Genomic DNA, 6,713 nt, shown 5'->3' with positions numbered 1-6,713 from the left:
GTGGGCAGAAAAATAATGCCGTCAAAGTAGATCAGTGTAGGAGCTATTATGCAGCATTTAATGAGTATTTAAACAGATCTCAGCAACCTTGCTGACTTTTCCCTTTCAGATCACAGTTCATTTATTTGTGATATCTAACCCTCTCATGCCACATATCCCATCATACCACTTCCGAGGGACATGCCACTCCTCATAGAAAATGAAGGCAGAGCTGGTGGCTCCATTCAGCTCAAAGCATTTGCTGTGTTTCCACTCTTAATGACAATGTGCAGGGCTCAGGGGCCTGCTGGTTTATATTGCAGCTCTCTTATCAGTGATTGATTTGCTCCTGGGAAACCAGGTGAACACAATTAACTGTTAAGTAGCTGCTAGGACAGAAAAGCAGCACGAGGAGCAGGGATGTTTCAAAAGCTTTTTATATCTCCCAACAATAAAAAGTCTTTCTCAATTTTTGATGTTCGGAAATTCGTATTTTTAACAACTTGTGTTTTTTTTCTACCAGGATAGTTAGTGCTGTTAAAAGACAAAATGATCCCTTCACACACAGCATTAGAGAGCACTCTATTACTTGACCATTAGTATCTGTTATCATCTGTAAATGTTATCAGAAGTGAAACGCTGCAGTGCCCTCCTTCCAGCTCAAGAAAGCTCAGTGGTTTTGTTTCTAGTGAAGACAAATCAAAGTGGTTTATATATTCTGTCCCTCATTCAGCTGAATGTCAGAAACACTCATCAGTATCTCCCCAAAGACCTCATTATCCTCTTAATTTCCAATTATTTCAAAGACAAATGAGTACACCTGGCATCCCAAGCAAACCTGTCAATGATGAACATGGGAGACGGTGCCATCCCCGCCTCTCTCACTGAAGATAAATGGGCTGACGATCAAACCTTTTTTTTATTTTTCATATTCCAACTAGGCCAGAATTCAAGAAGGACTTCCTTCTCATAGCAGCTTTGTTTTTTTCCTCCCTTTCATTCACAGTCACGAGCGGGGTTCATTGCTATCTGCCATTAGCTGCCGTGCTCTTGTGGTGGAGCTCATTTGTGGTTGACACTGAAGGAGGATCTCCCCAGTGTTTCCTAACATGTGTGCAGTACAGCCGTCCTTGTGGCTAAGCTGTTTGGGGCTTGTTCAGCTTTGACCCTCCTTAATTAGCTAACACCCTCTAAATATACACTAAACACTTTGATGTGAGTTAAAACAATACAGCAGACTTGTAGTTACTGAATTCCTGTGGGTTTTAAATAGCTCTGGGCTAAAATGACTTTTTATGAAGGTGATTGTTGCTTGACAAGAGCTTCAGCCACTGCTGCATTTACAAGACCGGAGGTTATAAAACACCCTCTGAGCCACACTATGTCTTCAGGGTAGATTGGAGGCTACAATGAGTCACTGTTGTGAAAAAGTGATGGGAAGGGTTGCCGCCCATCCTGGTTTTCCTGGTTACCTAGCAACTACAGCACACATCCACATCCACGACTCCACCATGAATTGACCAGGTGCTAGCAAGAGTGTCCCAATTTGGTGGCAACCCTTGTGACGAGACAGACCATGGCTAGTTGGTTAGCATGCTAACTTCAGTAGAAGAAAAGACATGATAGAGACAAAAGTTTGCATTGCCGTTGCTTTCCATGACAGCTCTTGGTGAGTAAAGTTTGATGCTAAACTCCTCATGTTTCACTTAAAGAACTTTAAGTTTATCATAATTTGGAAGACAATACGTTTCAGTGAGAATATAAATGATCTTAGGATCTCTCAAGTATCATGTTTCCATCATTAGAAGCTAGCCAAGAAGTTGACCTGGGGCAATAAAATCAGCTTTACTACTGTTTCAAGATTTAGGCCTTCTCTTTCTCTTTGACTTCAATTTGACTTGTTAAGTTTTATTTTTATGTGGAAAATGTCATTGACTGGTAAAATCAGCATGCATTCCTCCATTTTAATAAGTATTTTTAGGGGAAAAAAAAACAGGAATGTGTCCTTAAATATTAAAGAGTTCTTACTAATTGCAAAATAGTGACTTCCTGGTGAGCATCCACCTGTGCTGTGGGGCACAGGAGTATGGAGCCCAGCAGGTATTCACGGTAACATTTTTTGATCATGTCTGTGCACAAATTAGTAATTCATTCCTTCAAATTAGTAATTCCTGGTTGAACCCCAGGCTTTGAATCAAAAACCTGGGGTGTCACACATCTACTGTGTGATTTTTTTTCTTTTCTTTTGCATATGTAATTTATTTTGCATGTCACATTAAAATTTTACCAAACGTATCTTTTAAGGAGTGGGGGAGAAGTCGACATATGTATTTGTGGGTATCAAGTGGGAACCTTGCGTCAGAGGTGTTTGATTGAATTAAGCCTTGAACACAGATCAGACCCGGACTCAGTCACACTGTGCTGACAGTGCACCTGACTACTTAAAGCCCACAAGAGGCCAAAGTTATCAAGTTAAGAACACACTTCATTTGAAATCCGTGCAGTAAGGCATGCTAGGCACAGGGAATAATGTTCAAATACATTAGTGATTCTATGTGTGCAGTGCATGTGGTTTATTTCACTCTTAATCATTTAAGCTGTTGTGATTTCCGCCTGTCAAAACAGTGGGGAGTAGCAGAGCACCGAGATGGATTGTTAATGTTCGTAATGCACCCGCAGTAATCGTTTGTTTTGTTTATGGGGGTTGTTGACAGTGGGGAAGGTATCACCACACTCTTATTAGTGAAGAGCTGTGAAAATTACTCGCAGCTGCCATCACTCACGAATTTGCAGTTTTCAGATCCAACTTGTTCCTTGAGAAGATGATAAACTCATGAAGCCACTCAAGAACAATATTTGTTTCTGATCTGATTAGATTCTGGGGCACCTTGATGGCCGTTAATCTTTAATGCTTCAATATATGGAGTGGAAATGAATGTTGCACATGTAGAATGGGAAGACAAACACAACAGGGTCCATGAGTCTTCGTCTACAGCAGCATTTGCATCCAATGCAAGGAAACTGAACCAAACACATCGTACCCCAGGTGGTAAAAATAACACTGGAAAAACAAAACTGCAGCCTCAACGAGGGAGCAGAACTTTCCAAAGTACGACTTCAGTGACAAAACGCCACAAAACTTCTGCTGAGGACTGAAAGACGAAAGGTGAAACAAAGTTTGGACTTTCTAATTTCAGCTGGAGAGCTCATGCGAGGAAACATCCACACTGAGAAGGAATTACAGCAGAAAAATGTTGGTGAAAAGACTCGGGTATGGGAATGTCTTCATTCGGTAGCTACACAGAATCAGTCCTCTCTGCCAAAAGAAGAAGATACATTTCTCAGCAGGACAGTGACATTAAACTTACACCAGAGCCACGTCTGAGGTACTGAGAGTCAGTGGCAGTGATTAACAAGCTGGTAAACCAGTGGAGATACATTTCACAGCCTTAGCACTGGTTTTCCAGGGCGCTTGTGCGGTGACAGATATCAAGAGGGGTCTAACATGAACCAATGTATGTTACACTGACACATGCAAAGATGCAAGTGGACCAAACAGAAGCATATTTGCTGTGGGTGGCTAAAATTGAGGTGAAGACACATCCTTGTGAAAAATTTTTGCTCTTTCCATGAGGCTTTGTGATCATGATTCATAAGTGAACAGAGTTAAGAGTAAAGGAGAGAGGGATCTGTTGCCTGGAAACCAGACCACTTGATCTGGCAATGCTAGGTTAGGGGCCTGGAGGAAAAATAATCAAAGTGATGTCCTGGTAGGTTTTGAGATCAGTGTCTAACTTTGAGAATGCACACACAGCGAGGTGCAGAGCAGTGCAAGTCTCAATGCAAATCCACCCAAAATTAAAACTTAACTCTTCTCCAGCTCTGTTTACCAGGCACTTTTGGCTGCCTGTGTGGCTGTGATGTTGGTCACATGCTAAGCTGTCACACACACAGTCAGTACAAAGTTTACATGTCCGCTACACTGTAAAAATCCAGCAGAAGTCAAACTTGTGCAAATTCCGAGCAGCAATATACTATATTGCGTTTAATATGAATGTCCCCTCTGGCGTTCTGGTGTGGCCTCTTCCCTACCCTTACTACATGAATATGTTTATCATCATGACTTTTATCATTATATATTATTACATTATTGTTACTATCGCATTATATTATAATTATTATACTGTCTGTGTATATATGTTTACATGTAAATACATGAATATGTAACACATGGCTATATATCACATTGCCACTATTACCATATTATTATTATCATTATTATTGTATACAATCAACTCTAATCAGAACATCCTACCATGCGCGCGCGCACTCACACACACACACACACACACACACACACACACACACACACACACACACACACACACAAAACCCGAAATCTTATTTTATATACCCTTTGTCTTTTGTGTTTTATGGTCACCATGATAAACAGGAAGTGACTTCTTCGTCACTTTCTGTTTATTAACCAATAAAAAATAAATAAATAAGATAATGTGAATGCCCAAGACTTTGGACACCACATTTAAGCATTGAGCACATCATAACACAGTGTACTGAGACTTATGTCCAATCACGGTGATCATGAGTGGACATTAACCAGCCCGAGTGTATGTTTAAAATCTAAATTCAAAATTAGTGAATGATGATTTTCACCATTCATTTCATTTCCAGAATTTTCTTAAAAATGAATCGAAATTCTGGAAGCAAAAATGAATGATCTAAATCTAGCTAACACACTGACTGAATAACATTTTAGCAGCACATGTATCCGTTTCACTTTCCTGAAGAAAGTAAGCAGCCGCCTGTCCCCACTTCCTCCTCTGCATAACTTCTCAGGCTATGTAGGTCAGCCGTCTCACTGATGGTGCTATTTTGAACCATAATTTTTTTAAAAGCTCTTCGTTGTTTATTCTCTAATGTCGCTGGAAAAGATGTGTTACTGCAGAGGTGAAGTGTCAGGGAGACAACTGTGCAGCCTTATCCCCCCCCCCCACCCCCCTTTTTTTCCCTGACAGCAGTGAAAGCTCCAAAAAATCTGAATTATGTAATTGTGCTCTCTAAACAGACTCATTTTCAAAGCCTGAATTCACAAGCATGAAGTTTTCCCATAATGGCCTCTCAACTGTCATAAACATCAGTGGAGGAAGATGTGACACTTACAATTCATTTTGCATCTTAAAGTTGAAATTCCAACTTTCACAAAGTATTTTTTATTTTTTTTAAGAGCAAACAAACCTGCAAACTTTTGAGTAAAACAACTTTAATGATTGCAAGCTTGAATTTGAAAGGATTTTTAGTCTCTTTGATCTTTTATTTCCAATTCACCTTCACATACTCCAGAGTCATGAACATTTATAATATGCAAAGCCGCCCTCCATTAAATCAGACTCTATGTGAAAGCTTCAAACCTTCTTAGAAGCCTCTGACCTCAAACGGTATGAAAAGTAGCACCAACTGGCTCTGCTGGCCCTGAGGTCTTAGCTTACACAACCCACTGAAAGAAGAAGAAAAAAATATGAAAAAAAAAAAAATAGCCTACATACACACACCTCACCTCTCAGGCAGTCAAACACACAAACACAAATGCACATCCATCCTTGACCTGATATGCAAAGTGCAATTAAATCTGTTTTGGTAAGCAAACATACTCGGTAAACAAACTCTACTCTATGATGCATGGCTGCTCTTCCAGGAGATATGAGGGTGTTAAGGGTGAAGGAGACAATAAAACATCACAAGAACCATCATTGGTCGCAATAGGACGAGTATTTTCAAAGATAATCCATTCTGCTTCTTCTGACAAAAGATAAAACCTCGGGAGCTATTTCCCCACAACGCATATCCTCATACAGCCCGTGAGATATTACCCCTGCCTTATCTTGGGAACATATGGGCACAGCTTTGATAGATTGTGGTTCTATAAAGAAGAAATCTTTATTCAGGGAGTGACGGTTTAATCCATGTAAACCTCTAGGTGTCTAACACTTATCTTACCATTCTCTTTTTTTCTGTACAAAAGCATAATTTGGTACTCTTTTGGAAACTTTATGCCACTTTTTTAATTAATTAACATTTCTCTGCTTAAAGTTGTTCTTGTAAGTGTCATGTATGTGTAATTACCTTACAAGTGACTAATTCGTTTTTCCTGTCATGGATAAAAAATCTTCCTCCCTCTTTAAAGAGCTTTACTCTCCAAAAGATTTATCCTCTACACAAATTGCTTGCCTATGGATGTGATAAGAACATGCTGTGTACAATGGAGCAGCATCTACTGAGGGTATTATGTTGATTTCATGTCATTAGTCTGGTGTGGAGATAACTACAGGGAAGTGCACAGACTACAGTATCCATCAAGGGTCAAATTCAGTGCCTTCAAGTCCAATAGGATCCTTAATTACACACAGTAAAACTGGCTATTCATGCAACTAAATCATTTGGAGGGAGGAAATGATTTGCTGCTCCGGGGGCTGCTTACTGACTTGAGCACCATCAACTGTACAAAAGTCAGTTTGAGTTTGGGTTTGAAAATGATGAGCTTCGGTATTCACATCATCATTAAATACTTCTGGGAGGATTGCTAAAAAAAAAGCTACTTAACTTTGTGTTTAACCCTCTCACTGCAAAATCTGTATATGCTGTAATGTAAAAATACAGAAAATATATCTAAAAATAGAATACTTTGCACTGAAAATACTAATTATTTCAATTATCAA

The sequence above is a fragment of the Trachinotus anak genome, unplaced genomic scaffold (assembly GCF_046630095.1).
Source record: "Trachinotus anak isolate AG129_WGS33_773 ecotype Australia unplaced genomic scaffold, CSIRO_AGI_Tana_v1 ptg000009l, whole genome shotgun sequence".
NCBI classification, from domain to species: domain Eukaryota; kingdom Metazoa; phylum Chordata; class Actinopteri; order Carangiformes; family Carangidae; genus Trachinotus; species Trachinotus anak.
This window is presented reverse-complemented; position numbering follows the sequence as displayed.